This window comes from Tachypleus tridentatus, chromosome 13 (assembly GCF_004210375.1).
Source record: "Tachypleus tridentatus isolate NWPU-2018 chromosome 13, ASM421037v1, whole genome shotgun sequence".
NCBI lineage: Eukaryota > Metazoa > Arthropoda > Merostomata > Xiphosura > Limulidae > Tachypleus > Tachypleus tridentatus.
The window spans coordinates 209909997-209934902 of record NC_134837.1 but is presented as its reverse complement, the minus strand read 5'-3'; the positions used below and the strand labels follow the sequence as shown (position 1 = coordinate 209934902).

The following is a 24906-nucleotide window of genomic DNA, read 5'->3' as shown; positions in this document are numbered from 1 at the left end:
AAAAGAGTAGCCCAAGACTTGGCGGTGGGTGGTGATGACTAGCTGCCTTCCCTCTAGTCTTACACTGCTAAATTAGGGACGGCTAGCGCAGATAGCCCTCGTGTAGCTTTGTGTGAAATTCAAAACAAACAAACTGGCTGGTATACAGCTGGTATCATAATCGTTACGTTACCTACCATGATAGATGTTGACTTTCTTTATATTTCTTCTTTTCTCACGATGATTTGAGCATCTCTTGAAGCGTAAAAAAAAAGTTTCTTACGACCAGTTACGTTAATAAATAACATCACATCTGAACTATTTGAAACGATAATAAAACTTAACTCTGAAATAGAAGTATCTTACTTGAAAAGTTTGAAACATGCAATTAAAAACTTAACTTTAGTTTCTGCTCTACAAAAAGATGTTTCACGTAAATGAAGTTAGTGATTACCTCTGATATACTGTATAACGTTATTTTTATCTTAGTTAAAAAAATAATGTTACATTGGTAATTACACTCTTATTTTCAAATCTCCCTCTTTGAATTTTTTACTGTTAACACTGTTATGATGAATATGAATGAAGTTTTTATCCCCCCCCCCCAAAGAAAGCTGAAGAGAAGTTTTATAGATCGTGTCTGAACTCCTTTAGTTAATTGTATATTAATAGTTGATCCTCCCGTGTCACCCCTGGGGTACTATATATGTGCCCTGTTCGTCATATTAGTCTATTACTAGCAAACAGCTGGACCGATTGTAGCCAAACCTGGCATGTACCTTGAGGGCTCCCTCCGGGAAGCGACATAGTAGTATGTCGGAATTCTGATCTGACCCACGTCGTCCCTGGGTTTTTATGCCTTCTTTATGTGCTCAGATGGTAAGCTAGAACAGTCTTAACCACAATGTTTGCATATTTTAGAACATAAAGTTACTGCCAAACCTAGAGTAAAATATGGCAGGCATATCGGCTTCATGTGATGCCTGTAGGAGGCACCATTAACGTTTGTTTGTTTGTTTCTGAATTTTGTGCAAAGCTACACGATGAATATCTGCCCCTAATTTAATTTTGTAGTGTAAAAACAGAGGGAAGGCAGCTAGTCATCACCATCTACCGCCAACTCTTGGACTACTCTTTTTACCAACAAATAGTGGGATTGATCGCAAAATTATAACGCCCCCACGGCTGAAAGGACGAGTATATTTGGTGTGATGGGAATTCGAACCCGTTACCCTTAGATTACGAGTCAAGCACCTTATCCACTTGGCTATGCCGGGCTAACCATTAACCCTTTATTGAAAGATTTAAAATAAAATTTTTCCACCAATATGAATAGCTGCCCAAACACGTACTCTACCACCTGTGTCTTCTCGGTGGGAAAGAAAGCCTTCCGTCATCTGTTCTCCAAGCAAACAAAAAATACGAATCTTACCATCAGCTTTAACAAACTAGAAACAAGATTCATCTGAAAGGATGGCACGTTTCCAGTGTTCTAAGTGTAAGTTTTCGTACTGTTTTGTCCACGTAACATGGTAAAGGTGGTGAATTCTGGTTAATATCGGTTTGCAGATAGCTCTTCTTGCAAAGTAACCTTGTTTCATCAATCTCCTGTTAACTCTTCTTCTGGATACTCTGGAAAGAATAAATTCAAGCCATTTCTGTCGTCAGGCGTTCTACAATTCCTTCGACCTTGACATGTTAATCTGATCAAAGCATGATCATCTCGGGCAGTAGTTTTGGGCGTCTACCGGTAAGCTTTTCTGTAGAAAAACAAAACATAAACGTTTCTTGTAGTTCAATAACGTTTCAGGGTTCTGGACATAATATACTTGGAATACCCTCACTGTTCTGGCAGTGTCTGTTTGTTCCATACCATTTCGCACCAAACATGCTCGCCATTTCAGCCGTGGGTGCGTTATAAGTGAGGGTCAATCCCACTATTCATTGGTAAAAGAGTAGCCCAAGAGTTGGCGGTGGGTGGTGATGACTAGCTGCCTTCTCTCTAGTCTTACCCTGCTAAGTTAGGGACGGCTAGCGCAGATAGCCTTCGAGTAGCTTTGTGCAAAATACAAAATAAGCCAAACCATACCATTTCTTGGCAGTCGAACAATTTGACACCCTACAACTTCTGCCACGTGATTCAGTGAAGCATGTTTTCAAATAGATAAAAATTATCTGATCAAAGTGTTAGTCTATGTCGAAAAGGATAACACCAAAGGCACACCCTTTTATACAAAACAGGTATGTATATGTGGTTGTTTACTGAAAACAACTTACACAGACCAGAATAACCACTCGCTCATAGTTGTCCAATCATCCTCTACCTTCTCTGTTACAATTCAATTACCACTTCATGCACGTAGACAATAAACATCAATATAGAACAATACGTAAACATTCTGGTCAACACCGTATATGTGTTTGCGTTTTCTTATAGTAAAGCCATATCGGGTTATCTGCGGAATGCACCGAGAGGAATCGAACCCTTGATTTCAGCGTTATAAACCTGTAAACTTGCCGCTGTACCAGCGGGGGGACTACTGTATATGTACATATTTTTAGTAAGATATTAATAGCTAGTTATGTTGAAAAATCCAATAAATATGCTTGTTTTCCATTGACAGTAAACTATATATATATTTTACGATACAAGAACAAAGTGTAATTTTAATCAAAAGAAAAATGATAAAGGAACAGAAAAGAAACGACAGTATGCTAGAAAACTATCAACCAATTTATTTTTGAGTAGGTTTTAATATACTGTAATTTGTGTTTGTACATTTCGAAGAATATGTACATGAAGTTATTTGTGTCTAACTGACATAGGTGTTTCGTAACAACCAAAAATGTTTCAGAATAAACAATATATCTTAATTTGCTTTTTGGCTTCTGTTGCCGGGTTGTTATGTCCAACAAACAGTAGCTTTACGCTGTACCAGATAATTAAGGTCTTAAAAAAACTGTTACCAAGTTTTACTGGAGTGCTTGTTTTCTTCCCTTTGAAATTTCTGTATGAATTCAAAAGCCTCAAATTCTGATGGTAAATTTTACGTAAATAGTAACCTGAGTATAACAACGACCAAAAGTAAGCCCATAAGTTTACATTGTCAGGACAGCATTAAAGTTGATGTCGTTGTACTAACACAAAGCTACGCAATTGGCTTTCTGTGCTCTGCCTATCGCAAGGAATACAGTCACGTATTTTAAAGACAAGCAGTGGAAGTTCTGAAAGACACAGGAGTGGATAGAATGGTTGTGTGGGTATATATACCACAGCATATCAGGCCCTCAAAATGAAACCACTACATCAGTCAGTTGATACTGACTTGATTCTGACAAATGGTGATAGGCTAGATGTTAGTCCCTAAACTTACTGCTGACCCGTTTGGAGACCAACTTAGGGTCAACAGAATTTCCATTATTAATAGGAGAAGACCACGATCCTTAGTAGGGAAATTGAAAACAAACAAACAAAAAACTCCGGGGTAAGAAAGAAAAATGTTTAAAATATTTCAGTAAACCGATTGCTATCAAGACGCAAAAATATCACCTGAGGGGGGGGATGACACTAACCCGAACGTGATAGGTTCTTTCCGACGTTATGCATGTCAATACCTGGCTTTATTCTCGTTGCTTGCAGGCAATATCCTACACTGATATGTTACTGAAATGCACGTGGAACGACTCCCACGTCCCCAGCCTGTACAGGGGGCATCTTACAAGTTAACACCTGCGAAGAGAAAGAATTTAAGCAGCTTGCGAAATTTTTCGCCCACCCGTGGGCGAGGTCTGGTGGACCTTCCCAGCAGAAATCCCGAATGATTTTCACCCACGCAGGGTGGAATAAGCCGCCCCTAAAACTACAGTTCATTTTACGTGTAGGATTACTCTACGTTGAACTAACTTTTTAACCAAGCACAATTTATTTGATACTTTTAGGCGCTATTATGCACTTCGACTGTCCTTCACACTTTCAGCTAAGAATTAAACCACCGAACTATGAATTCGAGGATCCATGGTTTGCATCCTATTGTTGTGAAATTGCAGTTCTTTAGGGCCGTTACTTAATAAGAGCAGCGGTTCCCATAGTAATTTAGTCTGAGGTTCCCTTGATGTAAATAGAAACGTTTGAGGTCCCCAACCTATAACTTTAGCATGGTGATTGAAAAAACCAGTGCCGTAGTAAAAGCAATAACATCTTTCGACATAGTGTATCATTTAATTAATTCAACATAATTATTATAGGCTTATTGTTCATGTGAAATTAAAATTAATTCAGCATCATTGTTTTGGCTTATTTTTGGCGGCTCCCACGAGAAAGCTTTACGGCTCCAGGGGGAGCTTCCGCTCCTACTTTGGGAAGCACTGAATTGGAGAAGTCCAGGAACTGCCAGAACGATAAAGTCGCGCTAAACATGCTCGCCCTCCCAGCCGTGGGGGCGTATAGTGTGACGGTCAATCCCACTATTCGTTGGTAAAAGAGTAGCCCAAGAGTTGGCGGTGGGTGGTGATGACTAGCTGCCTTCCCTCTAGTCTTACACTGCTAAATTAGGGACGGCTAGCACAGATAGCCCTCGAGTAGCTTTGTGCGAAATTCCAAAACAAACAAACAAACAAACAAAGCCAGAACGACTAACTGCTTTCCCTTTAGTCTGTTCCTTCAAAATTAGGGATGGATAGTGCAGATAGTTCTTATGTGGCTTTGCGTGAATATTCGAAAGAAACAACTCGTTAGCTGTTCTTGTTAAATAGTAGTTTAGTTCATTTGTAAACGCGCCAACAATGCATTCGCATTTCTTAGTTGTGTGTCCTCGGTGAACGTTTCGAAGATACGGATATATTTCTATGTGTCGATTATACGAAATACCATCACTGAAACTATCAGATGAATACAGTAAGTGATATGAATTTTCAAAAAACATGCTGTCAATGGACCAAAGCAATATACACACAATGTGCTTTAAAGTCTCGAGGTGCGCAAGGAATGTTCCAAAGTCACGCTTCAAAGTGACCGTATATATTTATAAGCACACACACACACAAACTGATGGAAAAAGGGTCAAGGTGAAAGTCATAAAGTTAGAAACTATATTTTCCAAAACGCAGCCAAGTGGTGCTGCCAGAATTTGGCGGATATACCTGCGTAAACATTGCTTAAATATAAGAAAAGCAACAGGGGATAACTGGCTATGCTCCAAACATTACGATTTACCTTGAATTCAGCCCAAGTAAGGGCATTTGCATTATAGTAAATAAAAAAAAATCTTTGCCCAAAATCGGCAAAAAACATGGCCCGGCTGTCTTGTGTTTGACACAAGAGTGTATGTTTCTTTGGCTTCGTTAACATAAGATTAAGAACAGAAAAAAGAAAAAGAAGGGAAAAAAGCACGTGTATGATGCATGTTTCTGAAAGTATTAATAACACCAGCAGATGGGAGTTCCCAACAGGTCCTTATCTTGATTTGTAGGTAACCTAAAAAACGGTTATGTGCGTCTCCAAATATTAGAAACTTCTCTGTTCGCGGTGTCTAATTCAGTCCTACTTCATACCATCAGGACTACTCAAAAAATAAAGAGAAGAAACTGTAATTTTTAAACACAAACAACAATAAGTATAAGTTTCAATCAAATAAAAAATAATTTGTGATATTTGTTTCTCGTGGAAAGCAGTGAATATCTTTCACTATCCTCGAGCCTCTTTTCCTACATTCACACTGTTTAATACTGAACAAATTCCTGAAGAGGGCGCTGATATTTTACTTGAAACTTCCCCACATTTGTGGCGTTACTTTTTCTTTCTTTTTTTCATTTTGCAAGAGGAACATGATCAAACTGAATAAAATCCAAAGACTCCTCGGGGACGCAAGTTTCTAATGAAGGTAACGTAGTCTGTTTAAACAGTATTAAAATATATCTCCAAAACTGGAAAAAAAGGAAAAAAAGTTTATCACCAGATGCTGATGAACAATTAACCTCGTAGTAAAAAGAACGTCACAAACCAAGATTCAAAAATCGAGGGTCTACTTCCAAAAACAAAAGTATAATCTTTTCACACATTTATCGCACATCGTTTATTAGTCACCTCTTTTATGCCACGTTTATTGATCTTAGAAAGAAAAACTACTCAGCTTAGTGGTTCTAGAACATTCTCACACAAAATGCTGTGCAACACATTAACTTTAAAGCTTATGTTATAATAGGCATGTTTTGGAATACAAAACTTGTGTGACAACTTATGATAAACAGTAGTTAATGTTAACTAAACTGTGGTATACACTACCTATATGCCAGCTTATGGCAAAGAGTACTGAGTGGAAACTAGACTGTAATATTCAGTATTTGGTGGATGTTTATACGGTACTCATTGTTTCAGGCACAGAACATGGATTTATGTTAATCACAGGCTCTTGTACAAGATTTGGAGCTGTAAAACCGCGTACACAGTATCTTTAACTATTTGTTCTTCAGATAATCGAGATCAAACTCATAAGCCTAAACGAAATGCAACTGGGGAGAATGAGAATATGCTATTTGTCGCTCGTGTTTTATGAGGTCCAAGTTCAAAAATCTCTTATACTTAGTTGTTCATTATGCTGAGAGTTTTCAATGACGTCGAAACAGTGTAAAAGATATAAACGTTTATCAGGTTTGCTACGACACATACTCCCCATCCCTCGGGCGGCCTCATTGACTGTTCTTGCATTCCGCTCATTTTATATAATAAGAACCCACGGACCGGATGGGACTTTAATGAAGAGTTTTGAACTTTTTCACCGCCATGCATGTCAGTTTACAGACAGAACATGCGCTCTCTCTGTACAAACGACACTTTATGCACGTAACTTTTTTTCGCTAATAGCGAGAACACAGTTAGTTCCCAGAAAACAACAACAAGAACACAACTACATGTGTTTAAAACGCTAGAAGCTTTGCTGTTACACGACGTTAAGGAGTGAGGGGATGTGCCCTCCATTTCTCAAATTTTTAGTCTGTAAAAAAAATATTCGATACGTTGTTCTTTATTAATCTGAGTTTAAACTCGTTCACGTTTCCCCCTATTAAAATAAATTCTGTTGTTTATATGTTCGTGTTTTCAATTCTATATCTTAGCAACATGATTTCACTTACCACCAACTCCAAGTCAAGTCGGCAATGAATTAGAAATTTTTACTTTCACGCATTTCAAAAAAGAAAATCCCACGAGTCTGGCAAAGCGTGAAGAAATATACACTTATATGGATTTAGAAGGGGACAATGGATAAATTAAAGTAGACAGAATGGCGCTTCAGTCTACTCTCGATCGGCTGCCAACACTAATCGAAGTTCGAGTTACGTTTTATTACACAGAAAAGAGCTAGCTCAATATAGATAGGTACGAAGCTGGCGTGGCTGAGATAGTCCAGACACCATTTTGATATTGAAGGCCCTTGTTAACAGTTTTATTTTCTAACTGTTCTATGTTCTAATTGTGTTCTACGCTAACTATTTTATGTTCCAACTGTTCTGGATTCTAGTTGTTCTCTATGTTAGCTGTTCTATGTTCTAATTGTTTTCTACGTTAACTGTTTTATGCTCCAACTGTTCTGGGCCCTAGTTGTTCTCTATGTGAGCTGTTCTATGTTATAATTGTTTTCTACGTTAACTGTTTTATTCTAACTGTCCTGGGTTCTAGTTGTTCTCTGTTCAGTTGTGTTCTACGTTAATTGTTTTATGTTCCAACTGTTCTGGGCTCTAGTTGTTCTCTATGTTAGCTGTTCTATGTTCTAATTGTTTTATACGCTAACTGTTTTATCTTACAACTGTCCTGGGCTCCAGCTGTTCTCTGTGTTAGTTGTTCTATGTTCAATTGTGTTCTACGTTAGCTGTTTTATGTTCCAACTGTTCCGGTCCCTAGTTGTTTTCTATGTTAGCTGTTCTATGTTATAATTGTTTTCTGCGTTAACTGTTTTATGTTACAACTGTTCTGTACTACTTGTTCTCTGTGTTAACTGTTCTACGTTCTAATTGTTGTTTGCGTAAACTGCTTTATGTTTCAACTGTTCTGGGGTCTAGTTGTTCTCTTTTCTAATTGTTTTCTACGTCAACTGCTTTATGTTTCAACTGTTCTGGGGTCTAGTTGTTCTCTGTTTTAATTGTTTTCTACGTCAACTGCTTTATGTTTTAACTGTTCTGGGGTCTAGTTGTTCTCTGTTCTAATTGTTTTCTACGTCAACTGCTTTATGTTTCAACTGTTCTGGGGTCTAGTTGTTCTCTTTTCTAATTGTTTTCTACGTCAACTGCTTCATGTTTCAACTGTTCTGGGGTCTAGTTGTTCTCTTTTCTAATTGTTTTCTACGTCAACTGCTTTATGTTTCAACTGTTCTGGGGTCTAGTTGTTCTCTGTTTTAATTGTTTTCTACGTCAACTGCTTTATGTTTCAACTGTTCTGGGGTCTAGTTGTTCTCTGTTTTAATTGTTTTCTACGTCAACTGCTTTATGTTTTAACTGTTCTGGGGTCTAGTTGTTCTCAGTTCTAATTGTTTTCTACGTCAACTGCTTTATGTTTCAACTGTTCTGGGGTCTAGTTGTTCTCTTTTCTAATTGTTTTCTACGTCAACTGCTTCATGTTTCAACTGTTCTGGGGTCCAGTTGTTCTCTTTTCTAATTGTTTTCTACGTCAACTGCTTTATGTTTCAACTGTTCTGGGGTCTAGTTAATCTCTGTTCTAATTGTTTTCTACTTTAATTGCTTTATGTTTCAACTGTTCTGGGGTCTAGTTGTTCTCTGTTCTAATTGTTTTCTACTTTAATTGCTTTATGTTTCAACTGTTTTGGGGTCTAGTTGTTCTCTGTTCTAATTGTTTTCTACGTCAACTGCTTTATGTTTCAACTGTCCTGGGGTCTAGTTGTTCTCTGTTCTAATTGTTTTCTACTTTAATTGCTTTATGTTTCAACTGTTCTGGGGTCTAGTTGTTCTCTGTTCTAATTGTTTTCTACTTTAACTGTTTTATGTTTCAACTGTTCTGGGGTCTAGTTGTTCTCTGTTTTAATTGTTTTCTACTTTATCTGCTTCAGGTTTCAACTGTTCTGAGGTCTAGTTGTTCTCTGTTTTAATTGGTTTCTACGTCAACTGTTTTATGTTTCAACTGTTCTGAGGTCTAGTTGTTCTCTGTTCTAATTGTTTTCTACGTTAACTGCTTTAATTCCTAACTTTTCAGAATTCTTTTTCAGTGGTTTAGCTAAAACTTATAAATAGAGCATAGGAAACATATAGACAAATTAATAACTTCAATAAACGTGACATAAGTGTGAAAATATTTAAAGAACACCTAAAAATGGTCAGTTTGTTTCACATGACAAGAAATTAGTAGTAGCATTCGCTTAATATAATGTTGTCATTAAATTAAAAGACGAAATTATAAGAAACTTTATCTAATATGGCACACGTAAACAAAACATGAAACTATGAGAAACTTTTTAATTTAATAAAGGAAAGTAATCAACGTGTACTATTTCATGTTTTAATTATGATATAAACATATGTTTAATTCCTTTATCAATAAAATTGTTTCAATGAACTTTCAATAATGTTAACGGCCCGGCATGGCCAGGTGCTTAAGGCACTCGACTCATAATCTAAGGGTCGCAGATTCGAATCTCCGTCACTCCAAACATGCTCGTCCTTTCAGCCGTGGGGACGTTATAATGTGCAGTGAATCCCACTATTTGTTGACAAAAGCGTAGCCCAAGAGTTGGTAGTGGTTAGTGATGACTAGCTGCCTCCCCTTTAGCCTTAAACTGCTAAATTAGGTCCGGCTAGCGCAGATAGCCCTTGTGTAGCTTTGCGCGAAGTTAAAAAACAAACAAGAACGTTAAAAGTTCTTGGTAGATGTGAGTTTGCACGTTTCAAGCGAAACGAACAGTAAGCACATTATTGACAACCGTATTTTATGCATGAGTCACAGGAAAACGTTAAAATTATTAAATAACAACAGGATGTGATTAAACATTGTATAGAATCGACATGCTGAGTTTGTTTATTACTTTGTATCAATCCATGCTTGGTGTGATAATATCTTAAGTGAAACAACTAAATCAGTAGAGGTCTCGTAAAGTCCATTTCACGGAGAATTTTCCACGCCATTCTCCAAGCCTTCCTGCAGTTTAACAACGTATTAGAACATGATGGCTAACAAGGGTTCGTAGCTTAACTATTACAGCTACGGAAGTACTGAGATTTAGTATGAATACTCACGTATAAATCATTCACCTGAAAGAAATGTACACACACGAGATCTGTTCATGTCACAACACTGAACCGCGTGCAAATAATAATAATAAAACGAACAAAATATTAGGTGTGACGTACAAGACGAGGGTACACGCTCCTGAAGGAAGGTGTAGCCAGGTGAACACGTACGAAGGAAAGGTGCTGTCCTAAAGTGACAGCTCAATAGGCATAGTGTTAACAAAAAGTCTTGTACATCTGTCTACCCCCCTTCATTTCTACACCTTTTTTTTGGAGGGGAAGGGGAAGATATTCCTCCAACATTTTACACTGAATGAGAACATTGATAGGAATATGCTTGATAAAAAATACATCACAGTTTAACAGAATTCTTTTCAAAACACTTCGTCGCTCTAGCTGGTCCAATACGGGCAGATTATCATCCCAATGAAACTTTTTATCATATCTCCAGTCTAAGTGTGGTGTTTAATCACAACAGGGCGCCTGTTCTACCAACATTATCAGTACACATCAATCAAGGATATCAGTGTTAACTGATATTAAAGATGTCAGTAAATCGACAGCGTTCCAATCGAACATTTTGTGATACTTCCAGTCTGTCATCACAGAATGGGTTCCTGTTCTACCAACATTATCAAAGTTAAACTGGTATTAATATATACAAGAATACCGCGTGTAAGATTCTCCATTCACTGTTTAACCCTTCTTGATTTGTTTATACATATTTTTGTATATTCTTGGTATTATGTGAAAGAGCTTATCGGCCCTAGATACGACAAATCTAGTGCAGTTGACGTATCATAATATAATCTCTGTCGCTTCTATTCATGTTGTTCAAACTTTTCTACGTATTCGTTGTGTGTGGGTGTACGCACCATTACGTGCTACGTTTTGAAATATAAATGAAGTTTTTCTTAGAAAAAATCCGTTTCATTTTAAAACACGTGAAACTTGTCGCTTTCTAGAAAGGCATCGAAAACCGTACTTCAATATGAAACGTCTTCTATGTTACACGGCATTGAAATGTTAAGCCTGTCGAATTATGGGTTTGTTTGTTTTGGAATTTCACGCAAAGCTACATGAGGGCTATCTACGCTAGTCGTCCCTAATTTAGAAGTGTAAGACGAGAGGAAAGGCAGCTAGTCACCACCACCCACCGCCAACTCTTGGTCTACTCTTTTACCAATGAATAGTGAGTTTAACTGTTACATTATAACACCCCCACGGCTGAAAGGGCGAGCACGTTTAGTGTGTGGGGGATTCGAACCAGCGATACTCGGATTACGAGTCGAGCGCCTCAACCACCTGGTCATGCCGGGTTCTTTGGAATAAACCAGCAGTTTTATATCACTAATGACACATTCTGGTGGATACTTTTTTAATATTTCGGCACTCGATCAAAAATGGTTGAATTTAGTCCTAAACGCTTTTGTTCCCTGGACTTTACCGAACGTGACACACTTTTTTTGTAGTTAAGCTTACAGAAAAACATGTGTACCACTAGAGGGCGTTTTGCATCGTCATGATGTCAGGATTATGTATTAAGGTACAAGTAAGTGTTGCGTGTATATATATGTATATGTTCATACACATGGAAATAGATATATGCACATAAATCTTCAGGGACAACAGGCATGGCCTCAAAAATTCAAATAAAAATAAAGGTGATATTAAACAGTTCAATATGTACAAGAAAACAAAAACAGAGATTTGTATTTGGATCAAGTTGTATAATAAAATAAAGATGAAAAAAAAAAGAAATTACAATAATGATATAAACATGAATTAGATTGTCTGCATACGTGTACGGTTTTCCGTTTGGACGATAAAAGAAACCCCGACTGACTTCGTTTTGGATAGTGTGTTCCTCACAGCCGATCATATTGTTTGATTTAAAACCAATAACAGAGCTACTGACCAAGCGTGGTCAGTGGTTATCGTGCCTTCCCTCTAGTCTTACACTGCTAAATTAAGGACGGCTAGCACAGATAGTCCTCGTGTAGCTTTGAGCGAAATTCAAAACAAACAAACAAAACTGTAGTGGCTTTGTAAATATATATTTATTGTTCCCGGTTTCTCAGCGGTAAGCTTGTGGATTTACGACGCTGAACTCTAGGGTTCAGTTTCCCGCGGTGTACATAGTGCAGATAGCTTAATGTAAGATTTTACGCTATAAAAGAACCAATATTTAACAAACAATATTATTTTGAAAGAGCAAATGAAATAAGTTCCATGCGAAACTTATATAGCTTTAGATTAAGGCGAGGTGAAACAGACATTTAAAATTGTAAAGGGTATATTTAAAAGTTAAACGTGGAGGTATGAAAGCAAAATGGACACATATAAAAGGTAAAAGGGGCAGGTATGAAAGCGAAACGGTCAAAGGTAAAACAAAGATACGTTATATACACAGAGTCAAACATTACGTTTCGTAAAACGTTTCTCTGTGAAATTATTTTCTGTCAGACCGTCTGTTTCTGTTTATACATATTTCCTTCTGACCTTGGTATTGATCGAAATGCCTCATCGGTCCTGGCATGTTTTTGTTTCAGTTTTGAGTGAAGAAATGTTAGGTTGTTTGTTTGAGTTGAATTTCTCAAGAATCTTTAGATCAAATGCCAAAACTAATTTGAATGTTGTTACACACACATATATATAACCTCCCATAAACTAATACGTTAAATCTATTTCGTGTGTAGATTGTCTTACTCACCTGAATGCCACTGTTTTATTTTTGGTCATTTAAAAAAATGTCTATGTTGGTTGCATTGCAAGTTTCATTTTAAATATATCAACTCTAAAATATTTTTATTATACTATGTAACAAAAGTTTTACTTTTTCTTGTTCCTGGGCAAAAAGTGTTATTTCCCAATTACTTATGTTTAAAGTAAATGGAAAAGACCTATTTTTCTCTCCAAACTTTGCTTTTGTGACCTGGGTAATAAAGTTTTCAAATTTACCCATTTTCCAGGATATTCCAGGTAGATTCAGTGTTGAGTAGCTGATAGAGAATATTCTCGAACTTATAAGAATTTTCAAGAACCTTTTAGAATTTTCTAGAACTTTCCATAGTAATATATATACAGGGGCTTACCATTCACCACTTCAGTTTAGTTCTAGCTGCCTAAGTGAACACAAAGACCTATCTGATTTTATCAAAGATGGTATCAAAAAGCTGCAAGCATTCTCCAGATGCATTCTGCTATATATGTGGCCAGTTTACCAAGACGAGAGCGAAAAAGTGCTCTGTGAAAGAGGAATACAACAGCGTCAAGACCTTGCTAGAAGCCTTGAAGTATGGTGAGTATGGCTGGGAAGTTATCGGAGATTTCAAAATGGTGGCATTCCTGATGGCTCTCCAAGAAGGCTTTACCAAGTTTCCCTGTTATCTTTACCTTTGGGACAGCAGGGTCACCGCGACGCACTACAACAGGAAGCACTGGCCACAAGAGACCGAGTTCTCTGTGGGGAGGCACAATGTCAAGTGTGAGCCACTAGTGGACCTCCAGAAGGTGTTGTTCCCACCATTGCACATAAAATGGGTCTTATGAAACAATTTGTCACAGCTCTTGATAAGGAGTCTCCAGTCTTCAAGTACCTTCGAGACTTCTTCCCTAAGCTGTCTGAGGCAAAGGTCAAAGCTGGTGTCTTCGTTGGAACACAAATAAAGAAGATCCTGGAGTGCACAGAATTCCTCAAGAGGCTCAGCAGGAAGAGAAAAAAAGTTTGGGGCAGCTTTGTCGCAGTGGTTCTGGGCTTCTTGGGCAATCGCAAGGTCGAAAATTATGTGGAACTGGGTTGAGGCTCTGGTGAAGAACTACGGCAAAATGGGCTGCAGGATGTCACTGAAAGTCCATATCCTTGACGCTCATCTTGATAAATTCAAGAAGAACATGAAAACATACTCAGAGGAGCAAGGCGAGCGCTTCCACCAAGATATACTGGACTTTGAAAGCCGCTACCAAGGAGCGTATAACGAAAACATGATGAGAGATTATATTTTAGGGCTGATACGTGAAAGTGATTTACATTACAGTCGCAAATCTCGAAAAACTACTCACTTCTAAACCTTTTTGTTCATTTTTGTATAACTTCAGTATAAATACGTGTAAATCTTGATTCATGTGTTGTTTTATTCAGACCTTATGTAAATGAAAATGTGCAAAGTTGCCCGTTTTTTACATAGAAAATAGGTTGATTTCTAAATTTCATTATCCAGGTCACAAAAGCAGTTTAAAGGAAATAATGGCCATTTTCTGTACCTTTACAATATAAGCAATTGAGAAATAACACATACTATCCAGGAACAAAACTTGTGTTACATAGTGTTACCTGTGTTTATTTTCTATGCTTATATTAAATTGTGATGTCTGAATAGCAGCTATACTGCTTACCAATATGGCCCATCTATCGGTTTTGTAACGTATTTTCTTTAAAAAACACTTATATACAAAACTGCTCAGAGTGTACAAGGTTTCCATTAACATGAGTTACATTAAAAAAAAATTCTTTGTTTTTCTTGAAAGCTGCACCATGAGCTATTTGTTCTGTGCCCAATACGACAATCGAAACCAAGTTTTTAGCGGTTTGAACCCTCAGGTTTACGGCTGAGCCACTGAGAAAGCACATTAACATAAACCATCAATAATACATTTATGTTCACTGAGGCCCGCTGTGTAATTTACACAAACAGCCAGATTATCCATTGGTCCACATATCACAAAGTAATCAACAAACAACTTTAAACTTGTTACTATTTCATAGTCTTGTATGAATGTCTTTATTTTATGTTTTTTCTGATAAAAAATGCTTTTAGTCGAGTTCTTTATGTTAACTGAATTTAGCATCAACCAATGCATGGCTGTTTAAAACAACATGTATTTACTATTTTACATTTTTTAATATTGTGATTAAGTTTCATTATTTTCAGTACATTCAGATTATTCTGTTGTTTCATACATACTTTAACTCTTTATTTTGGTTAAAACATTAATTAATTGTGTCTTCTATTCAAGAATTCGTAGGACCAGTGTGAGGTTTTTGGTCTGGTTGATTAACGCTTGTTTAATTGCTTTTATCCGTTTCAAAATCGATTTTCACACAAGGATAATTTTTGTTATGAATTTGATCATTGATAAAGATCATAATTTAAAAAGCATATGGTGGACACAGAGACACATGTTTGGTTAGAACAGCGCTGTATAAAGTGAGTGATTTTACCAAAGTTTTTGGTCAGTTCTTTTCACTGAGTGCAGTGACAAGAAAAAACAAAATATGTGGACCCACTAGGATTAATCGCCATAAAAACAGATCGGTAGTTTGGAAGGATATTTGATAAACTTTAACAGACTCAAGTATTGTAAAACTGGTAAAAACTAACGTCTATTATTATAGTTTCTATCAGAGTTGTTCAAGTATATTGTGTTTGTTAATTTCGTTGTTAACCCTTAAACAGCGGGAATGTTACAGATAGCAGCATCAATTTATTATGGCCGCCGTTTAAGTGTTCAGCACAAAGCCACATATTAAGCTACCTATTCTGTGCCCCAACGGGCATCGAAACCCAAATATTAGTGTTATAAGCCTTCAAATTTATCGCTGAGCATTGTGGGAGGACTACTGCATTCAGTTTGTTTTGACATCATATTACGAATTTACAGTTTAAAACGGTAATCACTGTTCAAGAGCGGGGCAGGATGCACAAATTAATGTTTTCATTTCAACTGAGCACGTGCTAGAGAAAGAGTTACAAACAGAGAAACACTATACCAAATAATACTGCGGTTATACTGTAACAGAATAGTCATACGTTGCGTCATTACAGCTAAAGACTGGTTGTATTATCATAATTACTTGTCTCTATGAGAAAGGAAGAATTTGTTCGTCACTGAGACTGCGCAGATGATTTTTAACAGATTGATGTGCCTTTTTAAGGAATTCGTGGATAGTTAAATGCAAATATTCCATGACCCCTCTCTATGGAACGTTGTTATTCAACATGCTGGTGTAAATCTGAAATGCATCCGGTTCTCCACAGAAAAAGGATCCAAAATGAATCATCAAATAAACATCCGTTATTTTCCGGAAGTAAGAAACTAAACATCCGGTATGTCTCTGGAAGTAAGCAAAAGTGAACCTCATCAAAAGATAAAACGATCCTAATAACAAACAAACACTTGTATGTTTCTGTATATAAATTATTAACGTGATGTCAGCTCATCTGTACTGTAAACGTTCTCGAAGAGGCGCTGACGTCATTAATGTTGAGTGACGTATGTTAACGAGTACAAGAGCGACACTGTGTAAGTCTCTGGATAAAAGAGACAAAAAAGTAAAAAGTAATAAAGACAAGAATGAAGTGTTTGCTTGTGAACTAGGTGTAGCACCAAAAATTACTGTGTTCAAAAATTTGAAAACCAAATTTTTGTAATTTTAACCTAGATAGTTGACGGTCCAAAAAACAACAACACGTAAAGTTTAATTATATGTATTTCAACTGTCTTGTTTGTTTGTTTGTTTTGGAATTTCGCACAAAGCTACTCGAGGGCTATCTGCGCTAGCCATCCCTAATTCAGTAGTATAAGACTAAAGGGAAGGCAGCTAATCGTTACCACCCACCGCCAACTCTTATGCTACTCCTTTATCAACGAATAGTGGGATTGACCGTGACATTATAACGACCCCACGACTGGGAGGGCGAGCATGTTTGGCGCGACGCGAGCGCGAACCCGCGACCCTCAGATTACGAATCGCACGCCTTACGCGCTTGGCCATGCCAGGCCAATTCAACTGTCAAACAGGTAGGAACCATGAAAAGTACTACTGACTTATAACTGTAACAGAAATATGAGCCAGATGTTAAATGCGATTCTTGAAGCTGTGGCGACGGCTTTAATTTAAGCTTCTAAGCCAACTGAAAGCATTCTTAGCGACCACTACAGCGACCTCTCTTATTGGGAGGGAATTAATTATATCAAAAATAACGTAATTAGTTACAATGTCACATTGTTGATTTTTCTCGATTTCCTCAGGACAAAAAATTTCAGTTGAAAAATGTAACAAAGTTACAATTCAACAATGTAATTAAGTATATAATGTAAATCCTTATATACCTCCAACAATATACACACTAGAAACAAAACTAATATTTAAATGTAACGTAGAACCAGTGGTTTGTCTTTGTTTATTGTTGTTGTTGTGTTTCAACGTGAAACGTCATGTTGCTCTTCCATCATTTTTTTCACAAGGACGGGAAATTATAGAAGGCGTTATCCCTACACACAATGTGTCTCATATTGACACATGCATGTGAATGGGGTATTTAGGAACTGTCAGTATAAGAAAACTACAGGAAACACTGTGTGAATCGACCGTCGAAATCACCAGATGTTCGATATAAAGTAAACACTCAGCAGCTTGCATAATCTTACCAGGACTCTCTCTGTTTCCGTTAATTTAGGAAACATAAAAATAGTACTGGTGGACACACAGGATCTGATCCTTTGGAACCAAGCGGCAGTTTTATACTAATGATGACACATTCTAGTGGATATCCTTGTTGTTTGAAGTAAACCGTTTTTAATTTCGCGCAGAGCTACACGAGGGCTATCTGCGCTAGCCACTCCTAATTCAGTAGTATAAGACTAAAGGGAAGGCAGCTAATCGTTACCACCCACCGCCAACTCTTATGCTACTCCTTTATCAACGAATAGTGGGATTGACAGTGAAATTATAACGACCCCACGACTGAAAGGGCGAGCATGTATGGTATGATGAGGATTTGAGCCTGCGACCTTCGGATCACGAGTCGAGCGCCTCAACCACCTGGTCATGCCGGGTTCTTTGGAATAAACCAGCAGTTTTATATCACTAATGACACATTCTGGTGGATATTTTTTTAATATTTCGGCACTCGATCAAAAATGGTTGAATTTAGTCCTAAACGCTTTTGTTCCCTGGACTTTACCGAACGTGACACACTTTTTTTGTAGTTAAGCTTACAGAAAAATATGTGTATCACTAGAGGGCGTTTTGCATCGTCATGATGTCAGGATTATGTATTAAGGTACAAGTAAGTGTTGCGTGTATATATATGTATATGTTCATACACATGGAAATAGATATATGCACATAAATCTTCAGGGACAACAGGCATGGCCTCAAAAATTCAAATAAAAATAAAGGTGATATTAAACAGTTCAATATGTACAAGAAAACAAAAAACAGAGATTTGTATTTGGATCAAGTTGTATAATAAAATAAAGATGAAAAAAAAAGAAATCACAATAATGATATAAACATGAATTAGATTGTCTGCATACGTGTACGGTTTTCCGTTTGGACGATAAAAGAAACCCCAACTGACTTCGTTTTGGATAGTGTGTTCCTCACAGCCGATCATATTGTTTGATTTAAAACCAATAACAGAGCTACTGACCAAGCGTGGTCAGTGGTTATCGTACCAGGACTGTCCAATAGAGGAACCACAGTTCTTGTCCCGTTCCCGAAAAAACAGGCCCCTCGCATTTGGCAGTCATGGGTGCGCTATAAATGTAACCATGAGATCCCTCTGGTCAGAGAAAAGAGTAATAAATATTGAGTGGTCCTTTGTTTCTTAGCATATGGTCCATGCAGTACCGGGTCAAGACGATCGTAGGACCAAGGCACTTTCTGTTCGTACGCCCTACCTAGCAGCCGTATAAGTTAAACCAAAAGTTAGATAAATTATAGATATATAAATTATAAATTATAGTTTGAAATTTACGTATTTATATGCGTATAGTAGATACTTGCTGTTTGTGTCTTAATATACTGTAGTTAAATATCGGTTGTTTATTTTTGTGTATACACTACTGTATGGTGATCCAAATAGTTAAAACAGATGACTTTCCGTAGTGGTCTCCAGGGATTCGAGGATCCGGAACTGGATTATTTATTAGGCACAACAGGCACAGTCCCTAGATCCGACGAAAACTATGGATCCCTGAACCTCTGGAGGCCACCAGGAGGAGTCACCTGTTTTACCTAGTCGCATCACCCTACAGTAGTGTGTTGTCTGTCACTCGATCAACACACACTAAAAGGACGTCACATAAGGGACGCTTAATGTTGCAACTTTTACTGTTGTGACGTAAGTAAAACGTGACCATGCTATAAATTACGAGAAAAATAACTATGCACTCTGTAGGCTACAATACAGCATGACATATGAGCTTTAGAAACAAGAAATAAACTTACTGGTCATCATTAATTTTGTTTTTATTTATTCTCGAAAGAGAACACTTTCAGGGACCCTGCAAAAGTACATTTGGTTTTAGCTAAACGGTTTACAAATGCAAATTAAATTCAGCTGAAAAGACAACTTACAATGTGGATTGATAGTTTTTATATAAAAGTTCACTAAACAAAGTCTGATAGTTTTTTTTTAAAACCCAACATATATATTATTGGCGACCAACTTGTCACAACTGATTCTTCCCATCAAATAATCTCTGAACAAAACTGCATCAAGCTGGGCGGGCACAGCTGTTTGTTGTTTGTTAACAAATTACAGTTATAATTATAAAAAAACATGATATACGTGCTGCCATCTATTGTGTTCTTGAGTTTAATAATGGATAAAACTTTACTGATGGAAAGACCCATTCAACAAGCACAGTAGATTTAATTATCAACTACCTAATGCACTCGTTCAAAACAAAAGGAAGACTCGGAAAATGATATCGGGGTGAGGAGAAATACTAACGTTGAACTCTACCTCCTGATCACTTCCCTGAGAACTGTAAGCGTTAATACCGAAAGTGACAAACATTAAACAGATAAGTGAAGAAGAGCAGTCATACCTTTGTTTGGTTTGTTTTTGAATTTCACGCAAAGCTACAGAAGGGCTATCTGCGTTAGTCCCTAATTTGGCAGTGTAAGACTAGAGGGAAGGCAGCTAGTCATCCCCACCAACCGCCAACTCTTGGTCTACTCTTTCACCAACGAATAGTGGGATTGACCGTCACATTTTAACGCCAGCACGGCTGAAAAGGGCGAGCATGTTTGGTGTTACAGGGATTCGAACCAATGATCCTCAGATTACGAGTTGATAGCTCTAACCACCTGGGTATGCTGGGCTAATAGGCTTAAGAGGAGGACATAAGGAGAGACAAGATCCACCGTGGGGTGACACATAGGCAGTTCTGAATTTCAATCCCTCTATATGTTACTCATCTTTGTGCCCTAATGGTACCTTTAAAGTTTAGTAGAGGTCAACAGAATTTCACGGGGAACTTTAAGTGTATCCAAAGTTGACGACATAGAATGATCCAGCCTGTACGATTTCAGAGAAATCTTTTAAGTGTCTTCCTTGGTAAGCAAAGATACAGGTTTATATGACAGTGAAAAAAATTTCCTTTCAAAAATACTTAAACATACATTTGATGAACTTTACAAAATATAATTATATTAATATTCATATGTTTTTCACAGTTCAGAGAATTAACGGACACACATGAATTAATATTTATCAAATTAAATGGAGGGAAAATCTGTTTGTGTTACTTTTTAATAAAAGTTTGTCAACCAAAGCCAATACAATGAGAGTTTTCCCCGTGTCGTGGCAAGAACTTCCTAAACTAAATCAAAGCTCTCATTCAAGCCTAACATAATAGGATTTACTTTAATCCGGTTAGGGCGTTAGATAACAAAAGTAGTTCGTTCTGTTTGAAAGTGTTTTGTGGTAAGTCAGTGGAGACGGCAATCTTATCTGTAAAAAACAAGAACAAAAAACACAAGAACATGAGGTACATTCCAACACAGCACAAGTAAGGAAGGAGCTTTTAAGAAAGGACATCATTTTGTTTTAGCAACTTTGATCTCTCCCCCATGGAAGCTCAGCGATAAGGGCCCGTAACGTTAAAATTCAGAGTTCAATGCCTGCAGACAGCAGAACACAAGTAGTCCATAGAATAGCATTGTGCTTAACGATAAACAATTATATTTTTAATGTCAAGAAATATAATTTGAAGGTGATGCCGTAATTGAACATTCATTACCGAACATAGTCTAAGAAAATCAGCGAAGTTATAAACGTAGTGAACTGTAAAGCATTGTCACTTGAGATCTATTGCTTTTATTCTAATGGCTTTGTTTAATTTCATACAACACCATACATCATATCCAATAACAATGAATGTTTGTGTGTAGCTCCAAGAACAATACATGTTTCTATGTAGCTCCAACAACGAGTATTTCTGTATAACTCCAACAACAATGAGGAAATCAATGTAACTATGTTAACAATAGGTACTGCTATATAACTCTAACAATATACATTTTCATGCAACTCCATTGACAATAAATGTTTACATGTAGTACCAATAACAGTTGTTTTACTGTAGTTATAATAACAATGAACGTTTCTACGCAGCTCCAATAATTGTTATTTTTTCTATGTAGCCCCAGTAACTGTAAGTATTCTCATGTAGTTACAGTAATAACGAATATTTCTACCTAAGCCTCCTTCATCAAGTTACAACTCATGCAAGTCTTGGCCTCTGTCTCTGAAGTATCTCAAATCATGACGTCTGTTGTTTGGCTGAAGCTAAACTTAACTATCTCTAAATTTATTGCTTCTAACGATCGGCATGATGAAAACCATAAACCCTCGAATTTGCAGCCAACCACGCTAATCACTAGGCCACGCCCGGCCCATTACAGATCTTAGATAATTAGTCACAGACTTTTTTAATTTGTAAATTTTTAATTTTTTGTGTAAAGTTACTTAGTTCAGTTTCTACTCAGACAAGACGAGTCTCTTTAATAACACACACTGAGAGTAACTATATACACAATTTATATTTCCTCTCACACGAATCACATATGATAACCACATGATGTTTTACTAGTATCAGTCTAAAGCGCATATAAGTATTAGCGTTTCTACTATTTTGAATTCTACACTATTGCACAGGGAGATCAAATGTAGTTTTGCTTTCTCGCCCGAGATTCTAAGCATAAGATCGTTTCGAAAATGCAGAATAAGTAATTGTTTTATTTTTGTTTTACAAATTTATTTAGGCAAGAAACAGAATAAATGTACCCACGAGATCTCATGTCTGCTCAAAAATAAGGGTTAACTGAACGTGCTCAGTATGTCTTTACACTTAAAAACGAGGGTTAGCTGAACTTGCCAGCATGCATTTATTCTCGAAAACAAAAGTTAACTGAAGATGTTATGTTTGTTTTTATACTTGAAAATGAGGTTTAACTGAAGTTACTCAGTATGTTTCTATATGGTTCTAATACTGTAAACCTAAACAGTACCTTACGTAATACATGGATTAAACGGCCAAGTCAAATAACCCGAAGTTCAGGCACGGCAGTTCCTAATTTGGAACTAATAGCTGGATAACCTATTTGACAACTTTTAACCAAGTAGAGTAATTGGTTGTTTTATAACACGACTACAGTTTAAAATGTAGAGGCATTACGTTGTATCTCGTGGAATCGGACCATGAATCATACTATACACATCTTGCTGCTTATTACCCACTGGGTATATAAGCAAAAGAGCACAAAATCATTGAAACAACGCAAACTTGATCATGTTAGAATTTCACTTCACAGTGAAGATCTTTTAGATTTTTCACACACAAAAAATAAAACAATAACAAAAACATAAAAAGACAGTGTACGGTTAAAAACAGTGAGACTGATAACGAATTAAGAAATGGAGAGAAAAAGTTATATATATATATAGTCTATACTCAAAATTTATATTATAAATTGGGTTGAATTCGGATCAATTCACTAATGACTACAGTAATTTTACGAATATGCGACATTGTTTGTTTGTTTTGAGTTTCGCGAAAAGCTACTCGAGTGCTATCTGCGCTAGCCGTCCCTAATTTAGCAGTGTAAGACGAGAGTGAAGGCAGCTAGTCATCACCACCCACTGCCAACTCTTGAGCTACTCTTTTACCAACGAAAAGTGGGATTGACTGTAACATTATAACTCCCCCACGACTGAAAGGGCGAGCACGTTTGGTGTGACGGGGATTCGAACTCGATACCTCGAATTACGAATCGAGTGCCTTAACCACCTGGCCATGCCGAACCAATATGCAATATACAAAGCTATCTGCCATTTCATAAATCAAACATCACAAATAGAACAACCACATGGTTATTGTTATTACTAAAGTAATAAACACCTTGGAAAAATCTAGAACACGTTAAGACATCAAAGTAATAAAAACATTCGAATGATCACTAGAAAATATTAACACGCAAACAACTAACAATTACAATACTTATATTATTTAACAGAATATAAATATTATGTTTTCTTGTCCCATTTTTAAAATATCATTCTGTTTTCATTTGCACCCTGAATATGATCAGTCGTATTTGATTTTCAGTTCTCAGCTTCAGTTTTATTCAGTATTCTCGCGGGTAGAGAACATTACGTCACAACAGGGGTTATGACGTTAGAAGAAAGACGTCACAGATTTTTTTCATGTCGAATTGCCCATATACTCAATGTTAGTAGGCATATGCGTGCACGAGATCTTACATTACTCCAATAGATAGGTAAATAAAGAAGTCTGATCGTTAAAAGAAAGAGTTAAAAAACAGATCGATTGCAGAATCAAGAGCGAAGATGAAAATCAGACAGAAAGAATTAAATAAGAAAATAAAAGACAGACCTGATCTAGATGAACAATATTCAGTTTGCTAAATCAAAAAGATCATAATACAGTAAAGGTGAAAAAAGATAAAGTTAAAAATACGTTCCGATGTTTTTAAAGTAAACGCCTCTTTACGGCCTTAAGATACAATTGTTTTATGTGTGTGTTCTTAAAATAAAAAGCAGGCTTGTGTTGCAGATGACAACTGCTCTGAATGTGCTACGCTGAAAGCTTGGATCGTCAAAGATTTCGCATTTTAACTATCACTGCTAGAGACGAAACAAGGTATGAGTAACTATCTCATTCTCCTTATGAGCCTGTGCACTCAACAGCATCGTGGGCTCGAAGCTCATTAAGTCGTCGATCGCATATTAAGAGCGTCTCCGCGTGACGCAAACAGCCAATCAGACGGGAACAGCTGCAAGTCGTCTGAACTAAACAAACCACAGTGTATGTTATTTGCATAGCAAAAAATGCAAAAATTTAAAAACTACAGACTCACGAGGCACATGGGAACTTAAAGGCACTGACAGAGATTTGGGCTGTTTTCTCTTTGTAGTTTTTTATTAACAAAAACAGGAGCTGGCTCCTGAAAGGAGTAGATAACTCCATGTCAGATAAATTATTTCGTATAATGGTTTGAGAAAATCAAATTATTATTCACGTTTCACTGTCGTGAACAAATAAAACTGATGTAAATTTGCACAAGTGTTTGTTTTATATATATATACAAACACACATATGTACAAGCACATATATACAAACACATAAATATACAAACACACACACATATATATACAAACACACATATGTACAAGCACATATATACAAACACACACACACATATATATACAAACACACACACACATATATATACAAACACATATATATATACAAACACATGTATATAAAACACATATATATACAACCACACATATATATATACAAACACATATATATATACAAACACACACATATATATATACATACAAACACACACACACACATATATATATACAACCA

At 36.8% G+C, this 24906-nt stretch overlaps 1 long non-coding RNA gene across 2 annotated transcripts in view; it reads left to right on the top strand.

Moving 5' to 3' along the window:
* LOC143240077 (uncharacterized) overlaps positions 1–24906 on the top strand; it is an 88544-nt gene that overhangs the window by 11157 nt on the left and 52481 nt on the right. The window contains exon 2 of one of the 2 annotated variants that reach the window (XR_013021554.1): positions 19103–19365. The exons of the other annotated variant lie outside the window; for it this stretch is intronic. This is a non-coding gene — a long non-coding RNA (uncharacterized LOC143240077). Of the gene's footprint in view, positions 1–19102; positions 19366–24906 lie in introns of those variants that run through there. 2 annotated transcript variants of the gene reach the window in all.